Source organism: Sus scrofa, chromosome 10, assembly GCF_054392235.1.
Source record: "Sus scrofa isolate SSC_HxYL_T2T_F1_AM1 chromosome 10, Sscrofa_HxYL_maternal_Yorkshire_Landrace_v2.0, whole genome shotgun sequence".
NCBI classification, from domain to species: Eukaryota; Metazoa; Chordata; class Mammalia; order Artiodactyla; family Suidae; genus Sus; species Sus scrofa.
Genome location: NC_139392.1, coordinates 21,380,240 through 21,401,156, shown reverse-complemented (window position 1 = coordinate 21,401,156; position 20,917 = coordinate 21,380,240). Strand labels below are relative to the sequence as shown.

The window sequence follows — 20,917 nt, the reverse complement described above, 5'->3', positions numbered from 1 at the left end:
ATAATATGCCACCCCCTCTCCTCCACTTCATTGATTCTCATTACACTTAGAATACGATTTGAATTCTTTATTAAGTACCTGCCATGTTAGTTCTAACAGATCTAACCTCAGCCTAACTTCTTTGGTATCTTACACTCCCTCCCCCCAATCACTGACCTCACTCACACTGGGTTTTTTTATGTTATTCTCATAGGAACCTTGTGATTTTAGTATTACGGTAACTATTTACAAATGAGGCAATGGAGGCTCAGAGAAATTAATTTCTTGCTGAAAAAATATGCACCTAATGAGGCTCACATGAGCTCAAATCCCAATTCTGATGTCTGAAATCAGCCCATTTTCTGGGATAACATGGGTGTCTCCCTGTGCTTTACTCCTTGTCTGTATAAAGTAAGATAATAATATCTCCATATCTATTTTTGGAAAACCATGAGAGCCAGATGAGTATGAATACAGTACCAACAAAAATTCCAGGCTCTATTATTTAATTAACTGTTATTTTATACCAAGATTTCTTTCTCTTTTCTTCTTTTTCTTTTTAGGGCCACACATGTGGCATATGGAAGTTCCCAGGCTAGGGGTTGAATCGGAGCTACAGCTTCTGGCCTACACCACAGCCACAATGACGCTGAATCTGAACCACAGCAAACAACCTATGCTGCACCTTGTGGCAGCACAGGATCCTTAACCCACTGAGCAAGGCCAGGGACCAAACCTGCATCCTCATGGATACTAGTTGGGTTCTTAACCTGCATCCTCATGGATACTAGTTGGGTTCTTAACCCACCATGGGAACTCTGTTATAGCAAGATTTCTGAATACATGTTGTGATTCTGTGAAGCCTTCTGTCTGCAGCAGTGGGTATTTTAATTATTTGTTGGACTCCTTGTGGTTATGTTTGGGCTTCTTTGAGAATGAGTTTTACACCCTTCCAATTGTTGGCAAATATTCATCCTGGAGAAAACCATCCATCTGTTCAGCTGCTAGCCAAAACATCACAGTCAAAATAGCAGATTCGACTCTAACATGAATTACGATGAGACAGCGTAACATAGAATACAAGTCATATCCTTGTCAACAGATGTGGAAAGAGGCCGTATCTGTCAGGAAGAATGTAAGATTTTCATCATAGAAAGTTAAGGCTTAACTTAGGACATTGCAAATGCCAAAAATTGCACTTATATACATCATTAGAGTTGAAACTGAATGAACAGAAATAGTGGGAGAGAGAGGGGAAAAAAAAGACTAAAGGGGTTAGCTCAAGCCCAGCCTGTATTGCAGATAGACTTGACATCTGCTAGACACAGAAGGAAGGCTCTAGATGCTCCAGAGGCTGGAGGTCTGCTTGAGTAGATGCTCAGTTACTTGCCTCAGTATGCAGTATATTCTTGAAGCACACGGACATTTGGCTGCAACCATCCCTTTTTGTCCAAGGCGTGCTTCTTTCATGCAGAACTAGTATAACTTGATGCTTTTGGCAGGATGCCCTTGCATATGATTGGTTTCTTGGTTTGGTTAAATAATTTTTATTATTAAACCCCAAAACGTTTCTAACACAAATATAAGGCACAAATCATAGTAAACACAAACCTAGATAGCAATCCGTCAAGCTACGAAATAGGAAATAGAATGTCGGAGCTCCCTGGTGGCTCAGCAGGTGAAGGATCCAGCATTGTCACCATGATGACCCAGTCACTACTATGACCTAGTCGCTGCTCTGGTGTGTGTTTGACCCCTGGCCTCAGAACTTTTGCATGCCATTGGCACGACCAAAAGAAAGAAAAAAGAAGCAGAATGTTTCTATGATCTTTGAAGTTCCACCACCCTCTTTTATCTTATCTCCCTTTCTGTCCTGTGAGGTTCCCGTCTTTCAAATCTTATGTATCAATCACTGGGTTTTCGTCATAGTTTTTCACGTATGGATTACAATTGATACTTGCTTTGATTTTTATGTTTTTAACCGTGTTTGAGTGAAGTCAGATTATGCTTATTTTTTTTTCTACTTTCTTTTTGGCCCAGTATTGTGAGATTTATCCATGATGATGATAGTTTTCTATTATGTATGTGTATCATAGTCTGTTGGCTTTCTGTTTTTAACAATTACACACTCCTTTGCCATGAACATTCAGAAACCTATCTCCTGTTGAACGTATACAGAAGTTTTTCTAGGGTATAAAACTCAGAATGGAATTGTTGGGCCATGAACATGCTTATCGCAGCTTCACTAGATACTGTCAAATTGTTTTCCAAAAGGACTGTATACATTATACTTAACCATCTGTGTATCAGAGTTCCTGTTACTTCAAATCTTCCTAACATTGCAGGATTTAAGGATTGTTGCCAATTTTTAATGATCATTTTAATTTTGTTTTGTAGTTCCAGAAGTTTTTTTGGCTTAAACATTAAAGGACGTTTTTATCTTTTCTCATATTTTTAATGTTTTAATTGTTAAAACATGCTAGGCATTTACTTTAAATTCTGACAGACCAAATTTTGAGGTCTTTGTGCGTTGATTTCAGCTATATGATATTTCTGCCAAGTTTTCCTCACTAGGTTTTGTTTCCTTTAGCGACTTTTTTTTTTTTTTTTTTTTAAACTGTAAGCTTAGGCTCTTTTGAAATTCTTTGAGGTCTGTATTGAAGGTGTTTGTTTTTTTGTTTTTTTTTTGTTTTTTTGGTCTTTTTGACTTTTCTAGGGCTGCTTCCCACGACATATGGAGGTTCCCAGGCTAGGGGTCCAATCGGAGCTGCGTCTGCGACCTACCTCCCAGCTCATGGCAACACCAGATCCTTAACCCACTGAGGGAGGCCAGGGATCCAACCCGAACTCTCATGGATACTAGTTGAGTTCGTTACCACTGAGCAATGACGGGAACTCCTGAAGGTGTTTTTATCCGGAGTGAATTCGCTTTTGTGTGTGTGTGTGTGTGTGTGTGTGTGTGGCATTAACAGCCCTGGATCCCTCCAAGTTTAATTTATGTGTTTGAGGCTTCTTGTGTCAGAAAGATAATATAGGCTTCATGCTTGGCCAGTGATGAAGTTATGAGTTCTCTGGAAAATATCATCCCACTCTCTCCAATGCTGAAGTCTAGTGGCAACTTCCTTGCTGTCCCTTCCATGGAGTGGGTTTATTCTAATTCAGACTAAGGTTATATGCTCCTTTGGCATCCAGGTCTGTTCAGGAGTTCGGCCCTGGCACAGTCTCCCATGTCTTGTACCCTGGCTGCAGTCAGAACGGAAGTCAGCATCCCCCTGGTAGCCACATGGCCTCAGTGAGAGAACTAGCTTCAGACTTGACTCATCTCTCTGGTTCGCTGCTTTTGCTTTAGTAGAATCAGTGGTGTTATTTAATCCAATGCTATTTTCCTTTCTTGTCATATGGATGACAGAATATTATTTTCCATTTTTCTCTTTTTAAATAGAACTTCTTCTATGCCTTGTTTTTTTTTTTTATGATAAAACCTTTCAGTTGTGCAAAAAAGATGGGGTAGGATGGATAGGAAGTATATGACCTGAGTCCATTGTTAGTTTTAGTGTTTTTTTTTGTTTTGTTTTGTTTTTTCTTTTTCTTGTTTTGTCTTTTTAGGGCCGTACCCACGGCATGTGGAAGTTTCCAGGGATCAAACCCAAGTCCTCCTAGACACTAGTCAGGTTCATTACCACTGAGCCACCATGGGAAATTCCATTGTAGTATTTTGTCATATTTGCCATGTGTGCATGCGTGCGTGTGTATAATTTTATGAACCATTTGGAAGTCTGTGACATATATAACGTCACTTGACCCTGCATGTTTTGCTGTACATCTTCTGAAAATAAGGATATTCTCCTTTATAATCACTATACCATATCACACCTTAGAAAATGAATAAGAAGTCTCTAATATTTTGTCTAACACCTAGTCCATATTTAAATTCCCCAGTTGTCCCTAAATATATGTTATATATATTTTCCCCCTAAAATGGGAGTAATGTAGTGATGCATTTTTAAAGATATTTATTTGTCAGTAGGGCTATTTGGTTCACCATACTTTCAGATGTGGAAACAAACTTTATTGTTTGGCCTTTTCTGAACTTTGCTTCTTGACTACTACATTTTTCTAGTAGCCAAATTACTGGTTTTTTTGTTCTTTTTTTTTTTTGCTTTTTAGGGCCGCACTGGCGCCATATGTCCCCAGGCTAGGGGTCCACTCAGAGCTGCAGCTGCTGGCCTACACCATAGCCACAGCAATGTGGGATCCGAGCCATGTCTTCCGTCTACACCATAGCTCACGGCAACACCCGGTGCCTAACCCACTGAGCAGGGCCAGGGATCAAACCCACATCCTCATACATGCTAGTTAGGTTCGTTACTGCTGAGCCATGATGGGAACGTCTAGAATTACTGTATCTTTTGCTCTCTATTCACTTTCCTTGTGAATTGCTTATTATTTGGTATGCAGCTAAAGAACTATAATTTAGTTGAAAAACTGTTTTACTTCCTTTCAAAAGAGTTGTCTCTCTCAAGTGGAGGATCCGGAAGAGGTTAGCTCATTGTCTTTCTTCCAAATAGCTACATATTCTAAGTTTTGTTCCGTCAAGGGATTGACCTCACCTAAGGTGCCACCTCTGGGTATCCAATTAAAAAAAAAAAAAAAAAGACATTTGTCTTTACAGCAGAAAATCAATTTGTCCTTGGACTTTTCTTTGGGCCTCTGAATTCTACTGAACCCTATCATGTCCTGATGCTGGTCACCCCAGCTGCCTGCAGATAGGACAGAGAATGTTGAAGACAAAGAGTGATCCGAGGTAGGAGTTGGGGAGAAGACAGATGGATAAAGATTTCTTCTTGAACATAAATCTATCTGAATGTTGCTACTCATTACCGGTAACTTTCCTTAGAGCTTAAGACTTGAGGAATTTAGTGTGGCCTGACATACTTTTACAAAGGCTCGGGATTAAAAAAAAAATATTGCTGTTGAATAATAATAAACACCATGTAGGAAATATGGCTGCCCTGCTTCTTTTTGAAGATTTCGTAGTTATTTACGTATTTAGCTACACACATGAAGCCCCCATGTTTGCGTTTTTCTTTGCCACTGACTTCACATCAGCTCAGTAGGATTTTAAATATTTATATTTCATATTTTCCGGCACCTGCCCCATGACAATATACATAGACCATGCAAACAAAGATGTATTTAGTGAAGAGATTGTGAAACTGTTTTATTACTGTTCTGCTCTCCATCGGAAATGAAGCTGCTTTTTCAAACACTGTTTAGGCATGCTGTCTAGCAGTCAGTAATTGTGCCGATTATAATCATGAGCTTCTCTTCAACATGTGTATGGCTATTGTGGTAATAACTGGTGAATCATTGCATTTTAATTTGAGTGAATAAAAAATAGAAAGCTCAGCAGAAGCATGCATTAGGGAGGTAAAAAATCTTAAAAGAAAAAAAAGAGGGGGGAAAAAAGAAAATAAGGTATATCCATGAATTTTAACTTACTAGATAGTGGAAAAGTGACTTTGATAATAGAATGTACATATATATATATGCTTTTATAGTACTGCTGATATAAACATGGGCATATAATTATTTGGGTTCAGTTGGTTTAGCTGCAGAATGACTTTTCTGCATCCCTCTTCGTTTGTTTTTAAATGTTCATTCCTCAGTAATCAGGAGGTTCTGTTTCTTGATTTTTTTAGATTAAAATATCCCATTAGCTGTCGTTGGAAGGGTTCTAAAATATTTTCAGTGACCATTATGGAAAATGTTGGATAGCACAGAACTGTCTCTTGGCATGCCAGAACCCAGTGGTCTAAAACAGTCTCAGTCTTCGCCCTGCTTCTTGGGGGCATATTTATTTTATGGTTATTTATTCACGTCCACATGCTAATGGTTAAATTCCTTGGTTTTTACGTTAACTCCTTAATGTATTTCATCCATCCTACAACAGATAAGCTGATACTATTAACTTTAACAGCTTGATTTCAAACCTCATGTCTTGTCCTTTCCCTTTACTTTAACCCCATGTGATTAATTGAGAATCGGGTTTGCTCTTCCTGAGATTTCTTTCCTTCCTTTGCTTCCATGTTCTAGCACAGACTGGACACTTCCAGCTAGATTGCCATGACATTTGATACTTGTCTCTTTCCTCTTTGGTCCGTTTTGCATGCTTTTATCAAATAAATCTTTAGAAAAAGTTATCACTTGCCTACTGATCTGTGATCTAGAATGTGACATCTATTCTCTGACTAGATTTGAAGACCCCTCTCTTGGCTATTTCAACATCATTATCACAGCTTGGCATCATGAAGACCATGTTCCATTTCGGCAATACCATCCCTTTGTTAAAAAAATTAAAAGGTGTGGCTGATTCTGGAAAATGGGGAAGAGAGTATGTGTTTAATTCAGTACCTAGAAGTTAAACTATGGCCAAATGACTGCATCTTTAGCTTCCTGATGCCAGGAGGTAGATGTTGGTGTTATAGGAGAGCCACCAGACAGGGCAGATTATGGGAGACATTTCTCCAGAGTTCTTGATAGCAGAAGTTCAGAAGATAAAAAGCTAGGATACCCCAGGCGTCACCAAAAGGTGCTTTTTGAAGGAAAAGGAACTTTATTGAGTGAGAGAGAACAGCAGGACAGGAGGAAAAGTTCTTTAGTCGTAAGCAGGTTTAAAACGGGGGGGTTGCTCAAAGCCAGTGGCCATTACGGTTGTTTTGGGGATCACGGGGAGGTCATTAAGCTGAAGGGAATAGAGCCAGAGAGGGGAGCAGCGGGTTAGGAATGATCATGACCTTTGAACAGGGCCACTCTCCTGGCCTGGAAATGTAGCCTAGATAGGGCCTGTCTGACACAAACCAGGAAGCTGGGTGTCCCATTGCTCTGTCCTGGCAGACTCAGGGGCGGGGGGAATTGTGGGCCTGAGAACATCTTGCTCCGTGTTTTGCTCATGCTCTTCCTTTGAAAGAGCTTTCTCCTGTCTGTTTACCCAAAGGTCACATGTGCTGGGATGGGAGGAGCACAGACCTAGGAGGTAAACTGACCTAGACTTGAGTTTTGTCTTCTTGCTAGTTGACTGGGTGACCCTGGCCAAATTACTTCACCATTCAAAACTCCAGTTTCCTCCTTTGATAGTGGAAATACTCATATATTCTCTGCTGGTGTAAGGGTTGAAAAATCGATCCCTCAGTTTTGGGGCTTAGAAAACTGCTTTTTTCAGCACCTACAGTCTCTGAGAAAAAGATGATGTGAAATCTTCTGTATCTGCACAGATATAATGTGAAATCTAGAGAAGGATTTAAAGAAATACGGATTTCCCTTGACAAGGTTCTCTTAATTTTATTTGTTTCTCTACAAGTTTGACCCTTTGGTCTCCGCTGGCAGAGAGTTAGCAATGGTAGATAGCATAGTCACGGGCCCCAGATGGTCCTAGAAACTTCTTTTATGAAAAGGCAGTTCATTTTGATACAAGAGAAATGCTGTGCCTGAAACCCCTGAAAGTCATTGAAGGAGAACAAGTTAGTGAAATATATCCCTAACATCTCAAGAATATTCTAACAGTATTTGTGTGTCCTGTGCTTGGTGCATGTTTGTTGAATTGTTAAATAAAGGAAAATTTTCTTTAGATTAAATTAAATCATATGCCTTTATTATAATCGTTCTCTGTGAAAATATTGACTCAGTTTATCCGATGTTTTGGAAGTGCAAAACAGTTGATCTAAAAATACTTTTGAAATTTAAGTACATCAGCTTGTCTGTACTTAGGAGACCAGTGAGGGCTGAAGTTCTGAGTTGAAATTTTAAAATCTATTCATGGAAGTTCAAATAAGGTTCTGATATATTTTGTTTATTAGGGCATTTTTCTGATTACAAAATATGTGATTGACAGTGTGAATAAATTCGAAAGGCATAGAAGAAGTAAAGGAGGAGTTCCCGTCATGGCGCAGTGGTTAACGAATCCAACTAGGAACCATGAGGTTGCGGGTTCAGTCCCTGCCCTTGCTCAGTGGGTTGATGATCTGGTGTTGCCGTGAGCTGTGGTGTAGGTTGCAGACGCGGCTCGGATCCCGAATTGCTGTGGCTCTGGCGTAGGCTGGTGGCTACAGCTCCGATTCAACCCCTAGCCCGGGAACCTCCATAGGCCATGGGAGCGGCCCAAGAAATGGCAAAAAGACAAAAAAAAGAAAAAAAGAAGTAAAGGAAAGGAAAAAGTAATCCCTAATTACTAGTATTTTGTTATGTTTTCTTCCACTATGTTTTCTGTGCATTTATGTATTGGTTATTTTGTTTTGTTGTTTTTCTCCTTATTATAAGAATTACTTATTTTCGTAAATTATTCTTGAAAAATACTTTCATACTGCTTGTCATATAGCTTTACAATTATTCACTCAATCATTCTTCTAATATTGGGCATTGAAGGTACGTACCTGAAATAAATATGTTTGTTGACACCTTTGATTATTTCCTTAAAATAATTTATTAGATAAACAATTTCAATATGAAAAATTTAAATATACATGTTTTTAGAAGTTTTGTTACATATTACCAATATTTTTTAGAAAGATTGACTTAGTTTACCAGCTCTGATATCTTTTGAAGTGTATTGCGGCCTTTTATTCTTCCTATATCCTTGTCAACCCTGAGTATTTTCATTAAAAAAAAAAAGCTTTGGACTCTTATTTATTCATCTAGTTTGTGTTGCAGATATAATCTGTATTAACTGGAACATTTGCTTTAACTAAACAAATACCTGAGGTAATATCTATATTCTTTTGTATTACTTTTGTTTTACTTACTGATGTGACTATTTCTACCACAAGACTGTACAGGGATCACATTTAGCTTAATATTCAAGGCACTATACTTTATACTGCACATAAAGATATGAGCATATATTAGGTGCTCAATAAACATGGAAAATAATTATTACATAATACCCATCTAGATAGATTCCATCACTTACTAACATTTCTGTGCATATGCTTTAAACACATGTCAACTCTTTTTAATAGAAAGCAGTGCATAAAGTTTCTGGGTCTCATTTTTGTTTTTGTATGAAGGATCCATTCATTGGTAGGCCATATTGATGCATTTAAAATAACAAAACTTTAATTCAAAAAGATACATGTACCCCTGTGTTCATTGCAGTACTATTCACAATAGCCAAGACATAGAAACAACCTAAATGTCCCTCCACAGATGAATGGATTAAGAAGATGGGGTACATATACACAATGGAATACTATTCGGCCCTTAAAAAGAACAAAATAATGCAATTTAAAGCAACATGGCTGGACCTAGAGATTCTCATACTAAGTGAAGTAAGTCAGAAAGAGAAAGACAAATACTGTAGGATATCACATATCTGGAATCTAATATTTGGCAGAAATGAACCTATCTAGAGAAAAGAAACAAACTCATGGACATGGAGACCAGACTTGTGGATGTCAAGGGGGAGGGGGGGGGAGTGGGATGGACTGGGAGTTTGGGGTTAGTAGATGCAAACTATTGCATTTGGAGTAGATAAGCAATGACATGCTGCTGTATAACACAGGGAACTATATCTTATTACTGTGATGGAACATGATGGGTGATAATGTGAGAAAAAGAATATGTGTATATATATATATGTATAACTGGGTCACTTTGTTATACAGCAGAAATTGACAGAACATTGTAAATCAACTATAATAAAATATTTTTTAAAAAGGATTCTTATCCTTTCCTCCCAAAGTCAGTGTTAGTATCATGTATATGCAATTTACCTTGTAAATTACATCAAAAACACCAAGTAATTTAGCTTGTAAGCAATGCCCATCTGAAAGAATCCTATGTCAGTGGAGAGATCCTGGAAAATGTGGCTAGTGGTTAGTAATGATGTAACTGAGACATGCACTTTAACAGAGATGAGATGTGTATTCAGCCAGTTTCTGAAAAGTCGTTTGCTTTTCGTATTTTATGGCAGTACCTTATGGATCTGCATTTAGAATGATAATTCATGCTAATGGCTTTCATCTCCCATGAGGTAGCAGAAATCAGTTCTAAAATGGCAGAATGAAAGGCTATAGCAAATAAAGTCAATGAGCTGTCAAAGAATTTTTCTTCATCAAACAGGTCCCCAAACACTCTGTGAAATATACTGACCTTCCTTCACTCTTCTTCCTTAGATTCTTATGCTGATTTGATTCATGTTTTTTTTTTTTTTTATAACAGAAAAATTAACACACACATTTGGTCAGTGAAACAGAAGGTATTTGAAAATAATACCTTGGAGCAGTGTCTCAATCTTGAGGAAAATGGTGAAGAGGAAATACTGCATTGATTGCTGTTGCTAAGCAACGGCCTTCACAGCAGATGTGCAGGGGACACCGGTGGTGTCTGCCAGCTCACTAGGCAGGGTAGAAAGCAGTGCAGCACCGCGACGTTTCTGAGGAATCGGAATCAGAGCCCTGCCTTGCCTCTTCCTGCACAATTTTCTGTGATCAGTATTCAAGAAGTTAAGATCACGTCGTCAAATATAGAGACCGAACAATTTGTAACGCTTGGGAATTTTTAGAGAGCTGTGAATGGATTTGTAAGGCCAACTCTAAAGGAATCAGAATTCCTATTTTATTTCAGAAATACTATCTATTTTCCCATTCATGCATTTCCCATTCATTCATGCATATGTTCACATGTTCATTTAGCTTTCATATTCAAGGCATTATGTTTCTCTTAAGAGTCCGGAATCTCTAGTATTGCTGGCAGGTATGCTGTAGGTGAGATGGTAGGAAATTAGAGGTGGCAGAGCAGCAGCACACATGTGTATAATGAAGAGCCTCTTGGGCCTTCTTACTAGGACTGCAGCCTCAAGCTTTAGGGTGCCTGAAAATCTCCTGGGCAGCTTGTTAAAAGATTTCTCTTCTTCATTCCTGGTAATCCTATTATCAGAAGTCAGGAAGGTAGCTTACGAATATGCGTTTTTTTAAAGAAGCTGTCTGAATGATTCTGATACTGGCGGCAGGAGAACCACTCTTAAGAAATACTGAAGTAGATGGATTAGTGAAGATTTCATCACTGTTACTAGGCAAGATGTCACCTGTGAGTTTTAATTAATTAAATTTAATTTAATTCAGGGAGTTCCCATGTGGTGCAGCAGAAACGAATCTGACTAGGAATTGTGAGGTGTTGTGGGTTCGATCCCTGCCCTTGCTCAGTGGATTAAAGATCTGACATTGCCGTGAGCTGTGGTATAGGTCGCAGACACGGCTTGGATCACACATTACTATGGCTGTGGTGTAGGCCAGCAGCTGTAGCTCTGATTCAACCCCTAGCCTGGGAACCTCCACATGCCTTAGGTTTGGCCCTAAAAAGCAAAAATAATAATAATAATAATAATAATAAAATAAATAAAACTTTAAAAAATTAAAAAAATAATAATTTAATTCAGTATCAGGGAAACTGCTTGTGGTTTTATTTAGTCAATCGGTACCTCTTGCAACTTGGATTTCTCCATTTAGAAATGCTTCTGATTCAGTAGGTTTAGACCAGCTTGGATTCATTCCAGAACCTGCGCTGGGGGTCTCCCCCTGGAGGATACTGAATGGCAGCCCATCATCACTGCTTGTGACGCACCCAAGACAAGAAATGGGACTCTGTGTGTGTGTGTGTGTGTGTGTGTGTGTGTATAAAGGAGACAAACAATGCTCTGCATTTGTCCACAGTACAGACCCTAAAGACTAAAATTTTAAACTGCCTTTCATTGAAAGCAAAAAACAAATGATCAAGCCAAACACCTCTGACTGGTCACTTTTTTTTTTTTTAAACGCCAAAGCTGATAACATTTCATGTTTCTTTCAATTGTGAGTCTGGCCAATCCTTAATAAACTCTTGTGTGCTTCTACATTATTTGCCTAAATTAATGAGTAATTATTGGCTTTACAGTCTTTTAATAAGATAATTTTTTTCCTTTCTTTCTCCAGTTGTATATGCTCCATAGCCCAGTTTGAGTCTTAATTAGACCACGTTTGAAAACTTGCTTTCATGCCACGTAGTAGTAGAGACCAATACACATGGTTCTTATTAGTTTATGTAGTTCGTTGACCATTCACCTATCAAGCTAAATGACTTATAGATGACTTGTACATTTAAAATTGTTCAAAAGCTATTAAAGTCTGTAATTTATCATCGCTAACATCTCTGACCTTCTTCTTGGTCCCTTACCAAAATGATGTTCATTGAGTGTATATGACACAATAAGTAGAAAATTAAGGGGCACTAAAGGCATTACCAATATGAGTAGGGAGGTTTAAAATGTTGGCAGTATCAATAGTAGAACTTAATTTATATACCTTATAATAGAGACATTTTTCATTACACATATATTTTCTAAATTGTTTCCATTTTTAAATTAGTTGCCCTCGTTTCAGACCATACTCAACAGTGAAATAATAAATTTTCTGGCTCTAAACCTTCATATATGGTTTGACCTTTAGCTGAATCAAGTAGTAAAGATCAAGATGAATTATGCTTGAGTGGAAAGGGATTTTAATGTTGCTCTGAACTGTGTTTTTCCTCATCCCACATGCTGTTTAATATTATTAATTCAGCTTGAATGATGGTGAGACAAAAAAAATGACCCTAGTTGTTTTTGGCTAATGCATTCTTGGATATTACAAAAGTGCCTGTAACACCTGAATGGTTAATTATAAATAGCAATGCATTTTTATTTTGTCTGCAAGAAAAAATGCAGTATGATTGCCTCTAAGCAGTAGAGGACAGATTTCTAGATAAATGTTCTTTCCTAGGAACGTATATATGACTTCCATTAGTGCTAGTAGGGCTTGTGTATTTGCATCCAGGAATTCAGTATTTAGGATATGACGAGCAGTGAATATTTGAGGAGTTATTACTGAACTTTTCAAATAAATTGAAAGGCATAAGTGACATTGAGTCCTGGGGAAATGTGGTAATCCCTTAAGAATGAATTCTTCAGAATATTTAACTCTATTATCAATGAAATGTGAGGAGAAGGGAACTCTGCACATGTTTAGATTCATTTCAACCTAATAGTACATACATACATTTTGCAGTCTTATCAGCTCCCTAGTAATGCACTTCACTATATGAAGTCAGTGGGATAGTCTCAGGCTTGTTTACAAAGCTTGGGCCCCTCAAACTCCCCTAGTTTACTTTGTAGCCATTGTAATGGCTCTTGTAGCAGCTCTGTTGCAGAAACAAAAAGTGCACACAGAGAGATAGCTGTGCTTTTAATTAACCTATGAGGTAAAGATGACTATCATTCTAGAATTATTTTACATCATGTACACACAAAACAAAATGGATAATCTTACTTTCTAGAACAGATGCATCTAAAAATTTCCTTACTGGAGCCCCCATTGCGGCTCAGCGGTAATGAACCCGACTAGTATCCATGAGGATTCAGGTTTGATCCCTGGCTTCACTCAGTGGGTTAAGGATCCAGCATTGCCATGAGCTTTGGTGTAGGTCACAGATGTGGCTCAAATCTGGCATTGCTGTGGCTGTTCCTGACCGCTGCAGCTCTGATTCAGCCCTCAGCCTGGGAACTTCCATATGCCATAGATGTGGCCCTAAAAAGACCAAAAAAAAAAAAAAAAGTGAAAAGTGCCTTGTCACCTGAATTTTTATGTACTGACTTGATCTTCCTTTATATTTTCTTTGCATGGATAGAGAGATACTTACCTAGATGAGAAGCCATTCTGTCAAGATCTAGGCAATATGACATCATGAAGGCATCAGGTTTCGTAAGACTTTAGAAATCACAGGTATATAGGGAGATAATAAATTTTTCCAAGAAAACCTATTAGTTCTCAAATAACTGGCCTCATTTTTACATTTGGTGTCCTGAAGGACAAATAAGTCAGGGAGCTGCTTTGGCGAGGCAGCTGAGAAGTATCTACTGCATAGCTCTTCGGGGAAACCCACATCACACAGCATTGTGCAGGTTTAACTGGTTTACATGAGACAGTGGTTTGAAATGTAGCATAGACTTATTTAAAAAGTGGGTGCGAGGTGATTACTGATCACTCATCTCAGGAAACTTGAAAACAACATGTTTCTTGTTCTGTAAACTACTCAAATTTAATTTTCTGTTTCTAATACTATGCTTATGTAGTTTTTAAAATGTCTCAGAGTTCCCGTTGTGGTGCAGTGGAACAGATCCGACTTAGTATCCATGAGGATGCGGGTTCGGTCCCTGGCCTGCCTCAGAGGATTAAGGATCTGGCATTACTGTGAACTGTCGTAGGCGGACAGTGCGGCTCAAATCTGGCATTGCTGTGGCTGTGATGTAGGCTGCTGGCTGCAGCTCCAATTCAACCCTTAGCCTGCGAATTTCCATATACTCTGGGTGTGGCCCTAAAAAGACAAACAAATCAATGTATGTTACTATGACTTTTCTACCTCCAGTGTCTTAAACTAGTCTTTTGAAACTATATCATTATTGGATTTTAATTTATATATATGTATTTTTTCTCCTTCAATAATTGTTTTATTTTGACACATTTACAGTTATTACATAGACTTGACTGTTGAATGGTCACAGTAGTCATCAGTGCTATGATACTCTAAATTCCCAGTTTTTCTGGTTCTTCATTTCTTTTCATCTGGATAATAGCAGCAGGATAATAGCAGCAACAGGAGCCAATTTTGGGGGCATTTTTTATTGTAGTTGATTTACAATGTTCTGTCAATTTCTGCAGTATAACAAGGCGACCCAGCTTGTGTACACAGTGTATACATGTATATACATTATTTTTTTACATTGTCCTCCATCATGTTCCATCGCAAGTGATTCGATATTGTTGCCTGTGCTCTAGAGCAGGATCTCATTACTTATCGACTCCAAAAGTAATAGTTTGCATCTACTAACCCCAAACTCCCAGTCCATCCCACTCCCTCCCCCATTCCGCTTGACAACCACAAGTCTGGTTTCCATGTCCATGAGTTTGTTTCTTTTCTCTAAATAAGTTCATTTCTGCCAAATATTAGATTCCAGATATATGATATCATATGGTATTTGTCTTGTTCTTTCTGACTTATTTCACTTAATAACAGAGTCTCTAGTTCCATCCATGTTGCTGCAAATGGCATTATTTTGTCCTTTTTTATGGCTGAGTAGGATTCTCTGGTATATATGTACCACATCTTCTTTATCCATTCATCTGTCAATGGACATTTAGGTTGATTCCATGTCTTTGCTATTGTGAATAGTGCTGCAGTGCACATAGGGGTGCATATATCTTTTTGAATGGTGGTTTTGTCCAGCTATATGCCCAGAAGTGGGATTGCTGGATCATATGGTAGTTCTATATTTAGTTTTCTGAGGTACCTCCATACTGTCCTCCATAGTGGTTGTGCCAATTTACATTCCCACCAACAGTGTAGGAGGTTTCCCTTTTCTCCAGCATTTGTTGTTTGCAGACTTATTAATTGTAGCCATTCTGACCGGTGTGAGGTGGTCCCTCATTGTAGTTTTGATTTGCATTTCTTTAGTGATGTTGAGCATTTTTTCACGTGCCTTTGGCCATCTGTATGTCTTCTTTGGAAAAATATCTATTCAGGTCTAATGCCCATTTTTCAATTGGTTTGTTTGGGTTTTTTTTTTTTTTTTGCTTTTGAGTTGTGTGTGTTGTTTGTATATTTTGGATATTAAGCCCTTGTAATTGCATTGTTTGCAAATATTTTATCCCATTCTATAAGTTGTCTTTTTGTTTTTTTGTTTTTTTTAAATGGTTTCCTTTGTTGTGCAAAAGCTTTTTACTTTGATTAGTTCCCATTGGTTTTTATTTCTTTTGCTTTGAGAGACTGATGCGAGAAAATATTTGTATAGTTGATGTCAGAGAATGTTTTCCATATGTTCTCTTCCAGTTTTATGGTGTCTTGTCTTATGTTTAAGTCTTTAAGCCATTTTGAGTTTATTTTTGTGCATGGTGTGAGGGTGTTTTCTAGTTTCATTGACTTATATGCGCTGTCCAGTTTTCCCAGTACCACTTGCTGAAGAGACTGTTTTTTCCAATTTTATATTCTTGGCTCCTTTGTTGAAGATTAATTGACTATAGGCGTTTGAGTTTATTTCTGGGTTCTCTATTCTATTCCATTCATCTGTTATTTCTGTTTTTGTACCAGTAACACACTGTCTTGATTACTGTAGCTTTGTTATATTGCCTGATATTATGCCTCTTGCTTGTTTTTGTTTGTTTTGTTTTTTGCTTTATAGACCCACACCCTTGGCATATGGAAGTTCCCGGGCTAGGGATTGATAGGAGCTGATACTGCCAGGCATAGCCACAACCACAGCAACATGGGATCTGAGCGCAACTGCGACCCATACCACAACTCTCATGTCAGCGCTGGATCCTTAACCCCCTGAGCGAGGTCAGGGATTGAACCCACATCCTCATGGATACTAGTCCAGTTTGTTATTGCTGAGCCACTACGGGAACTCCCTTGCTTGTTTTTTTCTCCCCTCAGGATTTTTTGGCAATTCTGGGTCTTTTATGGTTCCATATAAATTTTTGGATTGTTTATTCTAGTTCTGTGCAACACAACAGCAAAAGTGTATTAAGTATTTACAAAATGCCATCTGCATTGTGCTCAATGCTTTGTATGAATGAGCTAACTCATGTTTAATCTTCTGCCCCTTGTTCTGAGGTAGATCCATTAACACCTCCACTTACAGGTGAAGACGTAGAGGCACTTAAAACTGAAGTAATTTGTCCACGGTCACAAATCCTCTCAGGAGCCGAGACTCTGGATAAATTTCCATCCCTCTCTCCCCAGAGTCCATGCTCTAAAACAGTACCTTCCTACTGCCTCACCTCTGTTGCCTGGAAGAAGATACACACTCATACATATTTAAGAAACTTCGGGGTAGGTAGTAAATTTTCTGAACCCTTTGCCTGTCTGAGACAGTGTCTTTTACAACTGCTAGACAGTGTCTTTTACAACTGCTAGACAGTTTAGTTCAATATGAAATCCTTGAGTCACAACCTTTTTTCCTTCAAGAGGAAAGTACAACTGTTTCCATCATGCCATTATTTCCCTGTTCAGAGGGAAAGTGTGAGGACATCCCTATTTGTGTTTTGTTCTAGGCATCCTGTACTCTCTGCTGCAAATCTGCATATATGTTCTCAGAATTTTTTTGTTAACCTTAAAATTCAAAAAATCTACTAAGGTTTGTCCAGGTGCGAGTCACTTGGAATTAATTTTGCCTGACATTCTGAAATCCCTTCGGATGTCAGATTTAGATATATCTTTAGATCAGGAAAGGTTCTTGAATTATTATTATTGTTATTTTTTTGTCTTTTCTAGGGCCACACCTGCAACATACGGAGGTTCCCAGGCTAGGGATCAAATTGGAGCTATAGCCGCCGGCCTTTACCAGAGCCACAGCAACATGGGATCCGAGCCGCGTCTGTGATCTACACTACAGCTCATGGCAACGCTGGATCCTTCACCCACTGAGTAAGGCCAGGGATTGAACCCGCAACCTCATGGTTCCTAGTCGGCTTCGTTAACCACTGAGCCGCCACGGGAACTCTGTCTCTTGAATTATTATCTTTGCTTATTAGTTTCATTTGCTTTGGTTCTTTGGAGACATCCATTACCCATTGGTTGGATCTTGTCCTGACCCTAAAGGCGTTGTCGTTTCCCTTGCTTGTTGATCTCTCTCTTTCCTCTAAAGCAGAGGTCAGAAAACTTTTTCTGTAAAGAACTAGATAGTAAATATTTTATGCTTTGTGGACCAAGAGGCAAAATCGAAGATATTATGTAGCTACCATGATGAGAGAGAAATTTCTATAAAATTTTCATTGGTGAAATTCAAAATAAAATAATACTTGAGTAGAGTTTTTAGCTTTGTTTTGTTTTCTTGTGATATGGATCTGCTAATGAGAAGACAATAGTTCTTTTTGGGAGAGATAACCTTTTGCTTAATTGGGATTCTAAGTTCTTAATCATTACTTGATTGCAAATGTTCATCTGTCAAAACCATCCTTAGCTCTCAGGACATAACAAAAACAGGGGGCAAGCCAGATTTGTCTTTCAGGCTATAGTTTGCTGACCTCTGTTCTAAAGTCTTGGAGAACTTCTCAGACTTGTCTTCAGTTTTTGAGAACTGATTTTCTGTATTGTCAGTTTTGCTTTTAATTGCCTTGCATGTAAATTTTGCTTCCACTTATTATTCTAAAGTCTTAGCTATTTTCCTGTACATTTCAACCTGTTGACTTTTCATATCATATTCATCCCTGTTCTTTGTTCTTTTTGAAGCCCTATTTTTTGTTTTCTTGGAAATGCAGAATAGAAGACTTTTTAAAATAGTCCTCCTACTAGGTCATTTTCAGATGATTTTCTGTGTACCTCCAAAGGAATCACCTTATCTTAAAGCTTACGATTTTCATAGGTTCATTCCATGCTTCCAATTTTATTTTTGTCTTTTCATAAAGGCAAATTTAAGCACAAGACTCTCTCAAAATTTACGGGAGTTCCCGTCGTGGCACAGTGATTTACGAATCCGACTAGGAACCATGACGTTGTGGGTTCGATTCCTGGCCTTGCTCAGTGGGTTAAGGATCCGGCGTTGCCGTGAGCTGTGGTGTAGGTCACGGACGTGGCTCAGATCCCGCGTTGCTGTGGCTCTGGCGTAGGCTGGTGGCTACAGCTCCAATTAGACCCCTAGCCTGGGAACCTCCATATGCTGTGGGAAGCGGCCCTAGAAAACGCAAAAAGACAAAAAAAAAAAAAAAATTTAAACAAATCATTATGTGGCTCCCCCTTTGTTCCCTCACTGCTTACAGATCCTTGTCTTATTTTAAGCCATAAGTGTTTTGTTTCACCTAGCTTCACTCATTTTCCCAACTCTTTCTCTTGGTGTGACTTTGTTAGAATGAGGCATATTCTTTCCTGTCACTCATTTTTTTTTGTTGTTGTTGATTTTGTTTTTGTTTTGCTTTTTAGGGCCACCCTTGCAGCATATGGAGGTTCCCAGGCTAGGGGTCTAATCTAAGGTACAGCTGCTGGCCTGCACCACAGCCACAGCAACGCCAGATCTGAGCTGTGTCTGTGACCTACTCTACAGCTCACAGCAACGCCAGACCCTTAACCCACTGGGTGAGGCCAGGGATCAAACCTGCAATTCATAGTTCCTAGTCAGATTCATTTCCGCTGAGCCAGGACAGGAACTCCTTTCCTGTCACTCTTTACTTTAAAAACTTTTGAGAATGAAAGTTTACATCTGCATCATCAAAAGTAGTTTGCAGATCTTACTTAACTGACCCATTAATGCAAAACAATGACACCCCCCACAAAATGTACCACTTCCCGGGCTCTTTAGAGTCCAGCCCTTGTCTCAGTCTCATATGAATCCTGTGAAAAATTGAGATTGAATAATAGATATGATTTAAAGGTGCTTGTCAACCCCAAGAAAGCAAATTTAAAATTAAAAGGGGAGTTCCCGTCGTGGCGCAGTGGTTAACGAATCCGACTAGGAACCATGAGGTTGCGGGTTCGGTCCCTGCCCTTGCTCAGTGGGTTAACGATCCGGCGTTGCCGTGAGCTGTGGCGTAGGTTGCAGATGCGGCTCGGATCCTGCGTTGCTGTGGCTCTGGCGTAGGCTGGTGGCTACAGCTCTGATTCGACCCCTAGCCTGGGAACCTCCATATGCCGCGGGAGCGGCCCAAAGAAATAACAAAAAGACCAAAAAATAATAATAATAAAATAAAATTAAATTAAAAGCTTTCGGGAGTTCCCGTCGTGGCGCAGTGGTTAACAAATCCGACTTTCAGCTTTTATTCTTCATGCAACAGCCTTGATCAGTATTATCATAAGTGGCACTCTGGTCTGGGTCACATTGCTTGTGACATGGTTTGTTTTCCCTTGAGCTTTATTTAGTAGCAGCCCATCCATTGTCCTTTTCTACTTCTTACTCTGTACTTTAGTTGGAAAAAAGAGGACCCACTGTTCCATTTTGGAGCTCTGGGAGAGCTTACGGTTTACAGAATGAGATTAATGTAATAGCATGGGCCAAGAATGAACATGAAAACATGGGAGAAGATGCAACGTAAATAAGAAAGAGAAACATACGTCCAGGTAATAGGTATGAGACTCTGATCGTGGTGAGGAGTCATTTCAAAGGGGGGGTAGACATAGGAATGACTCATACCCACGCGTTCACATTCTGTGCTGTTTCTTGTAAAACATTTATTTATATAGCTTGGGTATGGCAAATAAGTCCAATCTACTTGTTATATCCAGTATCCATTATCTATATAGAAAAGACCTCTCATGACATTTGTTTTAGGTAATCTGAAGTCCTAATACCTGACTTATGTGCTGTGATTTAGAATGGCATTCCCTGGTATGTCAATGGGATGGTATTTCAATGCCTACCAATGAAATGTTTGGGAAATTCAATTTTTTTTTTTTTTTTGGTTGTTGAAAATTTCTAAGACTTTCAGCCCTTTTGGCAAATCACCATTTCTGTTGGTGAATTGAAAATTGATTGAATATATCAGAATATATCGCTGTGAACTTGGCTTTTAATAGTTGTTGAATCAGCTGAAATGATATAATTTCTAAAATTATAGTAAAATATAATATATGTATTCTAAAGCAGCTCAAGCTTTAAAGTTTCCCCAGCCTTTTCTGAGTTTTATTAAAGCATCAACTACAAAGTGCTCTCTTTGCCATTGTATGATTAGTTATGTATTGGTCAGAATGACAAATTTACTTGTCTGAGAAGATGCTGAGTTAGGAGTTCTTTTTAGGCAGTGCCCAAATTGCCTTTATGCACTACAATGGATACAAATCTAGAAATAAAATTGGTTATTGATTTTGCTTGTTTTGCATTTGTAGCAAGAGAAAAATGATACTTGCAATCTTTCATTCAAGCATGTCAGTTCTGTGCAGAGTTTTTCTC

At 38.6% G+C, this 20,917-nt stretch overlaps 1 protein-coding gene across 3 annotated transcripts in view; it reads left to right on the top strand.

The window, feature by feature from the left end:
* Positions 1–20,917, top strand: part of SMYD3 (SET and MYND domain containing 3) — a 752,343-nt gene that overhangs the window by 276,214 nt on the left and 455,212 nt on the right. The window contains exon 1 of one of the 3 annotated variants that reach the window (XM_084978702.1): positions 19,889–20,088. The gene's annotated coding sequence lies outside the window, so the exon portion shown is untranslated. 3 annotated transcript variants of the gene reach the window in all.